The sequence below is a fragment of the Myripristis murdjan genome, chromosome 1, assembly GCF_902150065.1.
Source record: "Myripristis murdjan chromosome 1, fMyrMur1.1, whole genome shotgun sequence".
NCBI classification, from domain to species: domain Eukaryota; kingdom Metazoa; phylum Chordata; class Actinopteri; order Holocentriformes; family Holocentridae; genus Myripristis; species Myripristis murdjan.
Window position 1 is genome coordinate 35,625,930 of NC_043980.1, and position 16,533 is coordinate 35,642,462.

Below are 16,533 nucleotides of genomic sequence, written 5' to 3' on the forward strand. Positions count from 1 at the left end.
TGTTTACAAATAGACTTTAAATAGCCTTCATTTAGGTACATTTTCATGACCAGCTCAACCAACCGTCTGATTCTGTTAACTGTTCCAATGTTCTAAATGTTATGATGAAAATTACTTCATAAATGATGGTACGTTGTTGTTTGCAGTAAATATGAAACTGACACTCAACTTTCTCATATTTTAATGGATTTTGTTAATACATACCTTTTTTATATATCTCCTGCTGTTTGCAACTGGCTGAAATTCACCATCATATATTCTATTCAGGAAACAAGGTAGTGTACCACCTTAAACCAGTATAAAACAGCTAAAACATCAGCATAAGATGGCCCTCTCCAGCTTGACCAGCTAAAACCACCAGCATAGGCTGGCCCTCTCCAGCTTGACCAGCTAAAACCAGCATCATAGGCTGGCCCTCGCCAGCTTGACCAGCTAAAACCAGCATAGGCTGGCCCTCTCCAGCTTGACCAGCTAAAACCAGCATCATAGGCTGGCCCTCTCCAGCTTGACCAGCTAAAACCAGCATAGGCTGGCCCTCTCCAGCTTGACCAGCTAAAATGTGTCCAAAACACACCTTAGACCAGCTACCATAGACCAGCTGGAATTTAGCTGGTCACCAGCTTGACCAGCCTTAGCTGGTCAAGCTGGTTTTTTCAGCAGGGTTAAACCAGAAACACACACGTTTGACACCTTCGGGAAACCCAGAGGGAATACCCCACATAAAACTTTGAAATATTTAAAACAAAAAATCATACATACCTCCTGCAGTAATCCAGCATACCTCCATTTTAGAGCCACTGTGTTATGGCAAAAGTAGTCATGGTTTACCCCCTAAAAGTAGTCAACTAGTCAAGTGGAGGATCAGGCTCTGAGTTTAACATTCAAAGTGCTGCTGGACAATAAGGAAATATCCACCTTGGGATATCTAGGCCTAAAATGCATTTCCACAAGTTGCATAAAGTGTACAAATCAATTAGTTTATTGAAAAAGTGACAATTCAGCCAATTCATTACTGCACAGAGCTAAAATTTGTTGTGGAAAAAAAAAAAAAACACCTTAAAGGAAATGAATTACAGCACACTTCGAAGTCGCTAGAGAAACTGTAGAGGCTTTCACCAAAACAACTAAAGTCAATGCTTACCGCTTTTTGAAGTTCCAAAAAAGCAAAAAAGACAATAAAATTGCACCACAGCCCATGAAATCTTGATGATAACAGTTGATAGCAAAATAGTTCACACTGCCATGTGAACTCACAACAGTATTTCCATGTTTACACTGCTAAACTACGACCAAGCTGACAGCACGCAAAAAATACAAGCGTTTGGTCTGTTACAAAGCTGTTGAGCACCAAATTTTGAAAAAGTTAATTTGTGATATGCCTGGATGCTTACGCATTGCATGTTCTCGTCGAGCAGAGCATGGACGCGCGAGGCTTTGGCGCACATTTGCGTTAACTCTGCTTTTGCTATCAAAGACTATAATGAAGTTTTCTGTTAAATAACAGTGTAAATATAGCTCTTTCCTGTCTTTTTGGACATGTTTCAGAGGGCTGCTGTTGAGTTGTGTTAGCTAGCTCCCTGTTAGCTCTTCTCCAGCACGCTAAGTTTCAATGGCTAGCCTGCTGTTAGCCTAGCTTCACTAACTGCCGAACTTTCCACTGACTATACTTTAGTGCACAGCTTTAATACCAAGTTTATCACCAAGGAAAAGAAAAAACAGTCTTTATTCTCAAAGTTTTGTTTAAAATGCACATTTTAACATTAAATGTTTCAGAGTCCACATCGCTCATTTGTACATGCATCAGATTTATGTCAGCTGGTAACAAGGCAAACATATTTTTTCCCCACGACCAAACCACTGTGGACTCTGTTTTGCTGTTTTAACGGAAACAAGTTCCAAAAATATTCTCTAATACTGTATTTACTCCACAAAGTTTGCATTTGCTGTCACTGACGAAGCTGGCAGCAGAGACTTAAGTATAAGTCCTGAAGAAGAGGAAATGTGCGAATGAACTGTATCAGCTCTGAAAGTGCTAATGCTACATTTCTGTGCTTCTTAAACAAACCTTTGAGAAGGGAGACTATTGCCAGTGCAGAATACTTTGTTCTAAGGTATACTAAAGTCATTCACCAAAGTACAGACGGTAAGAGGTTCATCAGTGGTATTTTACATTGTCCCTGGCAGGGTGTTAATAAAAGGCTAGCCATGGAAACTGGAACAGAGCCTCTTTGTGTGTTGTATGAACAAAGACACATCACCTGTGTGAGTAGCTAATGACACAATTCTCATTTTTGGGTGAACTTTTCCTTTAATTGACTTAAAATTGAAAATTGACACCAATTGACACCTTTTCTCTTGCATTTCTTTTAAAGGACCATGCCCTTGATTTTGCATGTTAAGCGTACTATGTATAAAATACTTAATGTTTCTTCACATTTATTAAAATGAACTTTCAGTGACTTAAAACTTTAATTCACACCAGTGTTCTGTCAATGTAATAACGTTGTCCACGGTAGTTTTCTTAAAAGCAGCAGCACTGTTCTGTTTTGATGAGTTGAAACGGGGCAGCGAAATTATCTCTCCGCCGGGAAAATAGTCCCTGGAGGACCATTTGCTTTCCACTGTCAATTATTAGGTCTGTGGTTTATGAAGGGCAATGATAGTGTACAATAAAAAAACACAACATTATAAGTTGGTTTTTCACATTTAAAAATCAAAGGATTTTGTGAAATCTTTAGTGGCCCCATATGATTTTCAAAATGGTTTGTTGCAATGTAAAATGTGGGTTAATTGTAGCAAATGGCCATTCATCCGGGTAAAGTTGACTAAGCACACATGCTCTGTTTCAGGCACGCTTCACATTACATTTACACATTTACACACATTGACACCTGGGAGCCGGCCCTTCCATTCACACACACTTCCTCTACTGCTGGTCACTCATGTGGCTACAGCGTGGCAGGCACAGGCACACTGACAGTAGTTACCATGGGCCGGTAGGTTTTCTCATTCACTCCGATGGCCTGCAACTACTTGAACTGCACTTGATTATTATTACCAACAACCCAAGCAGCATTTGCAAACAAGAAACTGAACTTTGTTGACACGTTCCTCTGAATCTTGCATGTCCAAGTGAGCCTCATGCTAAAACGCTGGCCTTGCTTGCAGTTTTGAACCTCTAAATCTACACTAATCCCCAGAAAATCCTCCCAGATGCAGTCACAGTTATCTTTTCCATATTTTCTTCTAAGAAGCTGTCCATTGGTGGGGCATCAAAGAGTTGGGACGGGACAAACTTGCACAGATGTAATCTCCCAGAGCATAAATAAGACACCCTAGTGGTGTTATTCATTGGCATTATTACAAAGATGGACTTAACGCTTTCAAAATAGGATTAAATCAGTCACTTTTTTTTTTTTCCCCAAATATTCAACGTATTTTGACCAAATATGATACAGGGAGCCATAGCCCAAGCACAGCATACTGAATGTTCCCAGCAAATCCTCTGTCCAACACACGGACATCGACCACAACTTTGACTGCACAACCTTTTTGTCCAAATTGTCCATCAAAAAGCACAAAAGGCCACCACCAAGATGTCCATTTATTTCAACTACATAACAGTTCACTTGTTATTATGCTGCTGCTGCATTTGAGGGGTGACTCACCCTCGCCCTATTCATTACATGACAGCCAGGCAAGGCAGGACCATTTCAGCTTCTAACAAAAGATGCCAACTTTATACACACATGCTGATCTTTTCAGAGCTGCCCGATGACACTTTACATCAAGTGAAACCTGCTGAGGTCAAGTTAGTGTATGGCTGATTGCAAATGTACAGTGCTATAGCACCTGCAGTTACTTGCTTGGAATTACTGCACACAGTTACATACGCTGTGCAAAAGCGATGGCGCTGCTACTTCCAACTCAGTCAAAAATTTGAGAATTTTCAGTCGACTAGCTGGTTTTAGACATTTTAAACCACATGTCTGAATTATGAATGAAAGCAAGCTGCTTATTCAACTATATTCTTTAATAGACAAAGACCATTTTGGGAGCGGGATAATATGGCAGCAGCAATTTACAGATTTGCTGGCCGAACAAATAAAATCCTACGACTATTAGTCAACTGAGAATTTCTTTAGTCAAGGAAAGCCCAGTGAGGTGTGTTATGTGATTTCATGGGTCCAAAAACACATTCATGTTGCGCACAAAGTATTCACATACTGATGCACACAACAAAGCAGATACTCATTTACACTGTGCATACACCAAATTATACGCGCACACGTAAACACACGCACTCACACCCTCTTTGATTGATCAGGTTCATCAATACCTCCGATCCTCCCTCTGTGCATGTGTCCAAGTGTATCCGCCTGAGCCGGCGAGGGAGCCAGCCATGTAGTCAAGGAAGCTCAGCCCACTCCATAGCAACAGAGTGTGTGTCTCCTTGAGGCTGAGTGGGTTTAAGTGGCAGAAGGGAGAGGTGGGCACAAATAATAGACTGCTAGCCCTAACCTGAAGAGAGTCACTCCACCACTGCTCCGCGGTACACTTGCCATTAGCGCTGACGTCTGATGCACAGAGCTGTTTCACTCCATGCACAGCGCAGGGTTAGATGCAGTGCATTATGCATGATGTTTGGGGATTGAAAAAATAATGCATGTGTCCCGCTACGCATGACGGGAATTACTTTGGTGCGTGGGGGGGGAAAGATGGAAGGAGGAATGGGGGGGAGGGGGAAATGTTACCTGTACTTGAAAGCTCCATCAATAGAGTTTCGTCAACAGTTGTGCTGATAAGGCACAATGCAGGGGAACTGACTTCTACTGAGTGTGCATGAGGGAGAACGAATAAGAGAGAGAGAGAGAGAGAGAGAGAGAGAGAGAATGACTCAAAGTAATGTGGTTGGTCTGGTAATTAGTGCAGTTGTAAGTGAGGTCACTGGGATGAACCCTAAACAGCTGCCAATGATGTTCTGGCCCTGTGCATCCCTGCTGGCTGTAGCACACATGTACACACACACGCAGGCACACACAAGCACACACACACACACACACACACACACCCTCAGAGACATACACAAGGCCTGTCAGCCTCCTCTTGTTTCCCTTTGTGCAATCATCCCTCTTTCCCTGTTCCTGCTCACTGTGCCCAATCAGTGGCAGTCAGTGTATCAATCAGCAATCAGGCTCCGACTTGCTGGGGGGACACATTCTCCCCTGCTCTTCGTCATTCTCCCTTTGGACACGGCTGCCTACCTCCCCTGCCTGCCTGCATCATCCCATGCCAGTCTAATTTACCAGGCAATTTGGAAGGAGTCACCGCGAGCCAGTGAGGAGCTTTGAATTGAGCCGTGGCATGACTTTTGTCTGGCTTGTTTTCCCCCGACGCCTGAGCTCTGCAGCACCTTAGCTCTTCTTTTACGCTCGGTTGCCACGTTCAATTGCACAAGTGCATCGTGCGGCCGGCCTGCTGTCGAGGTTTAGGCCGAATCTGTTTTTCCCTCTGTCTTTCACTGCAGTCCCCCTGTTGTTCCTGATCATTCTCTCTGGATGTTTGTGTGCTCAGCTTCCTTTCCTGTGATTTCAGCTGACAGTGTTGTGCGCCGTCTAGACTGGCTTTGAACTTAAATCTTTATATTCACTGCTACATGTTCACTGAAATGCATGTTTTATTTAGTATTTAGGGGAATACACTACCTTGTATACATCCACACCATTCTCCTACTACGTCAGCTAATGCTGCATTCACTTGAACTCAGACATCGGAATTCCCATCTTATACATTTCTGACCTGCAAATACATGATAGTGGGATAAATTAATGCTCATAAGATGAAGACATTTTCCTCCATGGGGAATACCAAAGAAAAGAGCATTCATTTCCCCTGACTTGGCATTAGACCAGTTTGCAGCAGAATGACATGATGTATACAAGGCAATACACGACTGTAAATTCTAAATAAAAACTGTTTGCAACCGTTTTTGGTTGGGCAATTTCAAGACATATTTCACTGTGCTGTGAGTCCGCCCCACAAAAAAAAAAAAAAATGTTAGACTGTGTTGACGTCTAACAAATAGCTGCAGCAGGGTGAAATCTAGCAGTGAGGTTGCGCTATGTGCACTTACAAATGATGGGAATCAATGATTTAATACAACCTGGGTTGACAAACACAAAATGCATTCTCCCATGTGCATTTCATGGTCCTGTATGTTACCTGATGTAATGATATGGTGAACTGTAAGAGATTCGTGCACATGCGTGAGCAAAGTGTGGGCTTGGCCCGGAGCTCTCAGCTCACATGCCTGTATGTCCCGCTGGATAACCGTTCTCTTTATCTTTACCTCCCTCTCTTTGTCATTCCCTCTATCTTTCATATTTATTTATAACCTCCACGGAGCTGTGGATGAAAAAGGTACAGAGTAAGGAGAGCAATACTTCAGCCTGTGGGGATTTCCACCCATCCTGCAATCTCTGCTGTTTAAATATAAAATATAGAGCGCCCTCTCCGTCATACCCACCCCCATCCCCCCTGCTTTGCCCGTCCGAGCCCCCTTCTGCTGTGCTGATCTCTCACAGCGAAGAGCGGCAAGGCTGAAACCACTGGCTGCTGCATATTTCATTCGTTCATCACAAATAACCACAAGTAATATCATGGACGCCGTGCCGTGAAATCCTGGCTAATGAGAGCCAACTCCCGGTAACTGATGGGGCCGCGGCGCAGGGGCCCACTCACTCACTCACTCGCTAAAATGAAGCTGTCAAAACAAGTGAACAGCAAAGAGACCGTTACTGTCTTCAAAGTTGCAAAATGCAGTGATGAGTTTATATATTCACAATCAATTATTCAAAGTGCCGTAAGTGGGTTGTCATGTCGGCAGAAAGTGCTAATGCGCGCTGGCCACAGTGATGCCGCATTTATGGCTAATCAAGCGAGCGATTTGGACTTGATGAACGTCTAAACTGTGAAATCTCGCACACTTTCGGGAGTTCATCAACTGCGAGGCCGAACTTTTGCTGTACGTCACACACGCGAGGTAGGAGGAACACAACTGTCTGGTTCTGCTGGCAAGACAGAAGCAGAGCTGCTGATCCTGAGATTTCTACCCCTCCAATCCCAGTCCCACACACACACACACACACACACACACACACACACACACACTTTCTTACTGGTGATGATGTCACCTCTCCTGAGTCAGAGCCTGGGAGCCTTACATAACGCAGGGTTACGGCTCCACTCCACTCTGCTCCATATGCTCCAAAGGGGGTTGGGGAGAGGGCAGTTGGGGCTATGGGTGTGTGTGAGTTTGTGTGTGAGAGAGAGGCCGAGAGAGAGAGAGAGAGAGAGAGAGAGGGAACGCGAGTGTGTGTGTATGTGTGTGCATGCGTACAAGATTGTGCCCTGCTCCCCTCTCACTGATGATATAATACTTTTAGGCCGTCGTCATGGAAACAAACAGGCACCGCTGGCTGGATTTGGCATTGGGGGGTAAGATGGCGAGAGGAGGGGGTTGTCTGACTGCATTTGGATATTTGGACAGCAGGCTCCTGTTTGGATAGGCTCTTTTACTGTGTGTTTATATGTGTGTGTGTGTGTGTGTGTGTGTAAGCTTGTGGATGCTGTTGCTCTTCTGATGACTAAGCACGTTATATTACAGTTTGATACAGACCAGCCCAGACCGCCGGAGTGAAGCGGAGAGACGGAGGGAGAGAAAGCAGGGAAAACACACGATGAACTTGGTGACATTTGAAACCATTCGGCGAAACGCTCTGTGCCAGTCTAATGGGTGCAGCGAGGAAGTCCCTCAACAAAAGCCAGTCTCGCAAAATCAATCAAACGCAATTAGACTTATTGTTTCGTGGTGGCTTATTAAATCATTTATCACTCAAGGGCTGCAAAAAGCACTCAAAAGAAATAAGCCTAGGACAGGCTGACACCGAGCTCACTGAGAAAAAAGGTTTTCTAAACTAAAAGGATATCTCTGTAACATACGTAACAAGTCATTCTCCATCGCCAGACTATGGACAAATAGTCTGGATATAACAGTTACATGGAGGTTAAGAGGTGGTAGCCGTATTTATGCATTAAAATCCCATAGTGGGACTCTATTAATAGAAGTATGGGTGCCATGGTGGTGATGGATAACAGTTACACATGCCATTAATGAATTCCTGACCACCTTGCACTAAACAGGGCTGTGATGTACTATGAATTTGCAATACGTCTCCCTCTGTTCTCTTCTGTCAAGCTACCATCAACTGGAAGCTATCCAGCCAATTATGAATGCAGGTGATTCTGCCTCTCACATTTCTGACTAATTATGCACAGTGGGAAATGTTTTTCTTGTGTGTGTGTGTGTGTGTGTGTGTGTCTGTGTTGTGTTGTGTGTGTTCCCCCTGCTTTTCCCCCAACGGAAAAACAACAAAGTACAGAGAAAATATCTCCTGAATGACAAGATAGCCGCTTCACTGATGGCTTCCAATTGTAATTACTTGGCGGTGAAATTGTGCTGGTGATGAGGATGAGAGAGAGAGATTGTAAAAAAAAAAAAAAAAAAAAAAATAGTGGAGAGTGCGTTTGAAGATTATTTTGAAAGGTGGACTGAGCGAAGATATTTGTGCTTAAAAGGAAGAGGATTTGAACAGATGGCCTTCAAGAGAGCCATCAGGACGGAAAGGCCAAACTCTATCTGATCAACTTTATCTTGGTGCATCCGTTTTGCTATTCATTCCCCTACTGTTCTATGACGGTTCTGAATCTGGCTGGACACATTTAATTAGCATCTAAATGCAAATCTCTAGATAATGAAAAAAAAAGAAAAAAAAAAAAAAGAAAAAAGATGCCACATCTGGCATATGCACTTATTTTGTATCTGGTCAAAGGGAATAAGTTCACTGAAGCGCAGCGTAATTGCCCTGGAAAATTCCTATTTTCCTCCCAGTTTTGAAAACAGAATAACATATTGGCCTTCCTAAAGCTGTGAGACGAACAGTGGCTCAGCTACAGTGCAAAAAAAAAAAAACTATTTGAATGAACACCCATCACATTTTGCACCTCTAAAATATCCATGTTACAGAATGCTGAAACAGAGAGACCTTGAATCCGTTTGCATGCCTTGAGAGATTCAAAAGTCCCCAGTGCGCAGCGTACTGGAGGGTGTTTGGGATCAACCATTTATCACTCCCACGTGGCACAGCGTCTTTAATCTTTACGTCTTTTATTGTCACAGAAGATAAAAAAGGAGGTACAAGAAGAAAGAGCCAAGGGAATCAGGGGCACCGCCGGCTGGTAAAAATGACAAATATCAGAGTGTCTAAAAATAGTTGCTGAACTTCAGCCCTTGTACCATATGGGTGGAAGCAAGGCATTCTGGGATGTTGACTTGACTGGGGTTGGGAAGTGGAGCAATGAGAGTGATGAGAGCCACCGTGTTTGAGCAAGGACTCGAGGTGTAAGAGCAATAGTGCGTGCGGTGCCTCTCTCACACGTACAGTGGCGGTGGGGTTGCACTCCAGCGACACAGCAGCCCTGGCCGCCTGTTGAAGTGCAGCCATCAGCTGAGCGTGTCGACGCTTTAATGGACAAAAAAAAAAAAAAAACTCCACAAAAAGAGACAACAACAACAACAACAACAAAACATTTGCAGAGATGATGGCATCAAAAAAAAAAAAAAAAAAGCTGATTAAATTTGCACTTCCCACCCTCAGGGGTCCTGTGCAAGCTCATGCACGTGTGCATCCCGTGCAAATTCAGAGTGCACGTGGAGGGCTGCGGGCCTCCTCTGCACATGCTCAGTGGGCGACGGTGATGCAGAGTGACACATCACATGCCGTGAGTGTGGTTACCGTGCTGACATTTAAGGCCTCGCGCTTTTTTTTTTTTTTTTTTTTTTTTTTTTTTTGGTCCCTCACAGTTTGTAGCACACACACGCCATGGCCCAACACACACTCACACACGCATACCTAGACATACTCACGTGCGCGCTTATACATCATCATCATCATAAGTCAAGCTCCCTTGACTTATGATATGCATAACCTGGGAGGAATGTGGGAAATGTGCACGGTGGGAGACATCCAGCCTTCCATTCATACCTCTAAATGGTGATAATTTCAGCTCTGAAGTTCATGCTTTCTCAGCCGGAATACTGCGCAGCCCCTTGGTGTCTAACAGTGGATCATATTAGAGGGAAATAATCTGATAAGGTTCAGCAGTAACCCTGTGCAGCTACCATGTCAAAAATAACATAAGTGCTACATGAACCGTGTATGAAAACTGGTATAAGGATTGACTCATTATTTATGAATGCACTATGTAGCTGCTATGGAACTCTTGTTCAGGAATTATGAATAAGGTATAAACCTAAACTCATGTTAGTGCAAGTGCCCCGGGAGGTGGCGGCCAAGAGGTTAGAGAAGATGGATTGAGACGGAAAAGATGGAGTGGCTGGGTAAAATCTGGAGGAGAGAATGAATGAGAGCTGCTGCTGCCGAGGTCCTCTTGAGCAAGGTGCTTAAAGAGAAATGCCACCCCCAGATGCTCTTACACTGTTTCTGTCTGTACACATCTGCTACTACAAAACAGAGTCACTCCTGTGTGTAGACAGTCTTTCACCGGCACCACGGATCTGGACACTGTGGAGAAATTTCCTGACGTAATAAAATGTGACCCCGAGGCTGACGGAGTAATGTTCTGCATTGGTACCAGTGACATTCCAAAACAGTGACTCTGTCTGTCTTTTGAAACTCTAAAACAAACAAATCTATTGTTGTCTGGGTCTTTTTGGAGAGAATGGCCTCCACTTAAACAAAACTGGCGCATGAATGGGGATTATACACGTCATATTATGATAGATATTATGATAGCTAGATCGCCATCAGATTATTTTTAACCTCGATTCTCTGAATTTTTTTTTTTTTTATCATCCATTGATCTTATTTGTGACAGAATTATTTTAATTGGTGATTTTAATTTCCAGGCTGACAAACCCTCTGATTCATTCAATATCATTCACTATCACTTATGTCATAGTTATTTTTATAAAAAAGATTTCTTATGATTTTTTAAAATTTTATTTCTATGCTTATTTTATTCTTAACTATTGTGTTACACGGTGCTTTATTCTTGACATTGCGTCTTGATCTTGCACTGCTCTATTTTAAGTTTTAATTCACCCACTGTTTTTGCATTTTATCCTTGGTGTTTTATTTTTAGTTTTAGCCATCCATTGTTTTAAAGTTTTATTCCTTTAATTTCTTATGCCTGCCCGTTTATTCATACATTACCGCGTATTTTATTGCTGTGTTTTATGTGCTTGTTGTAAAGCACTTTGTAACTCTGGATTTAATAAGTGCCATATTGTTATTGTTGTTGTTGTTGTTCTTATGGTTCTCTCTGGTTGCTGTCTCCTGGAGTCTGTTGCTTGTCTCTGTGTGTAACCGATATTTACATATTCAGCTCTGACTGGGCCACGCAGGAACCTTGTTGTGGGTTGTGTGTGTGTTTGTGTCGCAGGACAAATGGACAACCACTCTGGTTCATTTGAGCTGTCATGCCCACACGTCACAGGTGACACATGGTTCACTTGCATTAAGCTGAGCACTTTTCAACTTCCCTTTGTCACATTGCCTGGTGTTGTCTCGTTATTTTGCAGTGAAGTGTTATTTACTTCAGCTTCAGTTGGTGATTTCCCAAATCTCCCCGAATGCCTTATGACAGCACTCAGAGAATGTGTCTCAACTCATTTCTACTATAAGCAATATGTGTCAGCAACAGCCTTAACATTGTAGCAGTATCATAATAAGAGCAATAGAAAAAATGGATATTTGAGTCCCATACACAAAAACACAACCTATCTTGTGGCTTCACTGCATGATGAATAATTAAGACTACTGCTGGTGCAAAAATTGCTACCTGGTGTATTGTCTAGGTCTTGTGGAAGCAAACAACAAGATGAAACCACAAAAGCAACTGCAGCTTGAACGGCTCTTTTCTTGTTATTTCCTATTTGAATCTGAAAGTAGATCCGGCAGGTAGCATTCGCAGGAAACGTCCACATAGTGGTCTTGCGCCAGGACAAAACAACCTGGTAGTCCTTTAACAATATGTTGTAATTACGCACACACACACACACACACACAAAAAAACAAACAATCAAAAAAGGTTACCAGGTTGTCGTTTTCATATTGGCATAATCCACTTTGTTCACATGTGTTTATGAGCTAAAAGTGTTGTTTTTGGAGCTGTTCTGCTGCACTATGGAGGTGAATGGAAAGATAGATATCCAGTTTTGTGGATTAGCAGCTCAGGGGAGCACAGAGCAACTACTAATGAGGATATTTCACCACCATGTGATGCAGACAGGGATGCTAAACTCTGTGGCAAAAGCAAAGGTGGGGGACTGGCGATGAGAACTAAGTACCCACACAAGACGGATGAAATCATAAAAGGTAAGTAGGCCTAGCTATAATGTTTTGTTTAGTCATGATTTATTAATTGTCTGTGTGATTGTACTAAAATGCCTTCGTATCCACCCATCCACACTACTAGGCCACCTCGGAGTTTTCAAACTAACGTGTTATGAGCTGCATATCCAAAAATCTCCATCTTAGGCACTTGAATGCACCAGAACAGTGTGGATGCTGCACTCAAACGTAGCAAAAGTTATGCATCTTACAACCAAAGCGTATCAGCTTGGATGTGATGTATGGCATTTCTGAACAAGAGCATGCATGCCCAGTCAACCTGTCTCAGATAAATAAAAGCTACAAAATAGATAAAATAAAATGAATAAATAAAGTGCGCCCTGATATACATATGCATGAGGTTTGCACATCAAAGGACTAGAGAGGCACAGATATGGAATGTCACCCAAAAAAGATGGACAAATTGAATACTGTATTTGAATGTAGTATGTTTAAAAATCTCTAGAGAGCATCAAGAAAAAAAAAAAAAACAAGAATAATGACAACAAAAAACCCTGACTCACTGAGCGCCTGGCCCAATCTCTCTGCCCAAAAAAGGTAGAAGAGGTCGTAACAGTAATGGCATTTATTCAATAACACGCAGTGACACCGGAAACCTTTGCCTTCTGGTCAATAAAGAGCTAGAGGCGCTTTCCAAAGTGACATGTCACATCCAGTGGCACACTGCCACTGACACATCCAATAGCATATTAGCAAGGTCAATCAATGTGACAAGCCTCTCGGGAGTAACAGAACCTGACTCTGCTAAAATTTTCTTGGGCAAAGGTGTGAGGGAATATACCACAACCACACCTACAAACCCTCCAATCACATTCAACGCCCTTGACTTTTTCTGTGTTTTGTGGTATTTTGGCCTCACACCATACCATAGTCCATATTGCCCAATTAGATGTTTTAATTAAAACTTCAAACCTTGAAAGGGTACACCCAAATGTCATGGAAATGTCCTTGAGATGTTTCTACAGCCTGATTGGACTTGCTCAGTGTCGTCCAGCCAAACTTTGGCAACAAAGCAAGAAGGACCTTGGCCAGGAAGATGACTAAGATCCCAAGATCCTGTTGTGCACACAGCAATTTGTAGAGGACTCCGCTATGAACCGACCTGTGGCCAATAGTGAGAAAAAGGCACGTCCGAGATCACTATGACTTCCTGTTATGCCAAGTTCTCCATCCCTGCCAAGGAATGCATCCAAAAAACAAATTCGGTTAAGTTTAAACATGGGTTTACTCAGGTTACTCAAATTATAGGGCAAAGATCCTGGTCTGTTATATATAATGTAGGCTTATGGCCGGTGACACCAATCATGCCTTGTGTGAAACATGATTAAATAATAGCAGGGCTGCATAATTTGCTAAAAATTGATCGGCAAAATTTAAAGTCTAATGTCCGTTCATTGTAAATAGATCATTTCTGGGTCCGACTGCACAATGGCTTGCATGCTGAGACTACGTACATGTAGTTACATCTGTTGCAAAAGTGATACAGCTCATAGAGAGATGCAGCTTAGTCACAGCTAAAAAATTAATATTGGATGATTAAACCGAAAAGAGATGCTAATTTATAATATATGTACATGCTTCTGTAGAAACATGTTTCATGACTTTGAAAAGACATCTTTTTAACCTACAGGAGTGTCCCAAATGTTCCTGAGACGATCTCAAACTCCTGCCTGAAACCCATTGTTCCGCCGCTTGGGAGCTGTGGATCTGTCAGTCATAATCAAAAGCTCTCTTGAGTGGCTGAGCTCCTTCGTGCGAAGAGCGCATCTCCAGAAAATGGCATGATGCAATCTGGCAGAGTAGAATACTGTCATCTAGAAAGCACATTACCCTGCAAACCCTTCATCCTCACCGTGAATGCAGCACTATGCGGTGCACTAGGTGCCTATGTGTTGGGATTGGCTTATTCGCAGGAAGGCAGACCTAAGTGCCTGGTCTGCACTGATTGTATCATCAAATACAAATTTAGAGTTACTACAGGTGTACAACCAATGCTCTGCTCCTTTGATTACGGTACACAAAGATCTGCTTTTAGCATGAAGAAGTAAACTGATAAATTCCACCCAGGTAAAAAATTTAACTATGATCCCTTACTGATGTCACCTATTAAACCCACTTCACCTGTCACAACAAGAGCTATTGAATTTGCAGTATTTAACCCACTAGTCTAATAACCCTGGTTTGATGAAGAATCTCTCCTTTTTGAGTGAGACAAGGATGCAGAACATAATCACATGAAAAGGCAAATTCGAAGGGGAATTTAGTTGCAAATGTGGCTGAAGCAGAGGAGCCAGGCCAAAGAGTGGTTCAAGAGGAAAAAGGGGGCTGTTGCTTATGCAGCATATGCTGCTGTGGGAAGCGCTCGGTGTGGTGTAGCAGTCTTTATGTCCCCTCCACCTCTCAGGAGAGCGGCAGTAAAGGAAGATGTTCGCAGCGCTCGAGGAAAGTGCCGTGGCATCGCTCACAGTCACACCAGCGGGATGAATCTTTAAAGGTGTGTAGAGCCACTTCTGCTGCTGGCAAACAACCTGGGCTCCATAATTCAGCAGGGGAACTTGGAGGCATTTCCTCCGTATGGGAAGGGATGGGGATTAAGGGAGTGCATATGGAGAGAGAGGGACAGGGGAGATTGCATGCCAAGGAATGAGCGAGGAAATGAAGGAAAACTAGAGAGAGAACAAACAAAGGTACAGCAACCAAGGGAGAGCAGAATAAAGTCATGACAGATAAACAGCTTAGCAGCAGAAGAGAAACACGGAGTAAAAGACAAATAAGAGAAGAGAGAAACAAGCAGACACTGAGGCAGGGAATCAGCTGGGGTTGATGTAGAGGGGAAACTTAGACTAGCTGAGCTAATTGCCGTGATGGATTGGTCTTATTCCCGTGAGGCCGGGGCTCCTGCGAGTGCAATAACACAACAAGATGACTTCGGCAATCTGCACGCTAGGCAGTTATGAAAGAACTCCGCCGCCATCTGCAACTGTTAATGCTCCTGTTGTCATTGTGTTGAGAAGGCTGCGGCCCACTCAGAGCTAATATTATAATAACGCAGAATTGATTTCTCAGAGGAAATCATTCCATGGTTGCTCCGGGTCATTTTTGCATTTGATTAGTGGTGGGCTATGGTCGAGGTATTAAAGGAGTGATAATTTATGCTGATTTGATTAATTTATCAACTGTACCGTGGCAACAGACCAGAGGTAATCTCCGATTACGAACTTGCCTCCTCCACATTGGGAAGATGCCAGGAGTCCGCCCACAAGAAGTGGGGCAAGCACGCACGCCCAGACCAACACAGACACAAACACACACACACACACAGGCAATCCTACAAACACACACTGCACGTGCGCATTACAGAAACCCGGGGCAACGCCCTCCCATTAATCAATACTGTTCTTAACGAGGCTGCCGTCCTAATGGATCCACTTACGCACTCGGGTGCGCGCGCTCACATTCTTCACAGGGAAGCCCTGATTAAGTCACACCACCCTCCTTTCCTAAAATGGAGCGCTGCGTAGGAGCTGAGTGGAGCTGCGCGGACGGGAGAGGAAGAAGGCTCTTTAATAACGAAGGAGGACAGCCTACGGGAAGAGACCCCTGGAGAGAGCAGTCACGTGCGCGGGGGTCCCCGTCCCGCTCGCCGTCTCATCGCACGGCCAAAGCTACTGTACACAACGTTGCTCCGATGTGTTTGAGCGGGACAGAAAGGAAGAAATAAGGGGAAACATTAGGACGGTGGGTATGTGTGTGACTATTGTTGCAGACAAGAGTGTATATCATCAGCTTTTCTGTTTCTCAGTCTACTGTATGACTAATCTCCCCATTGCTCAGATGTCTTTAAAAGTAATGGAGTTTTCCTGTTTTCCTGACACAGTGGCCTCTGGCTCACCATGCGGCCTCGGAGACCCGATTCGCAAAACGGAGCGATCACAACGAACCGCCCTTGTTTTCCATCACGCAAGGAAGGTCAAAGGCAGGGCTGAGAGGCTCCTTTTTTTCTATAGAATCGCAATGAACTGTACACATCCGCCCCATT

The 16,533-nt window shown here is 43.4% G+C and overlaps 1 protein-coding gene across 1 annotated transcript in view; it reads right to left on the minus strand.

Annotated features, from left to right (window-relative positions):
• LOC115366837 (sodium/potassium/calcium exchanger 3-like) overlaps positions 1–16,533 on the minus strand; it is a 53,290-nt gene that overhangs the window by 30,769 nt on the left and 5,988 nt on the right. The window lies entirely within an intron of this gene.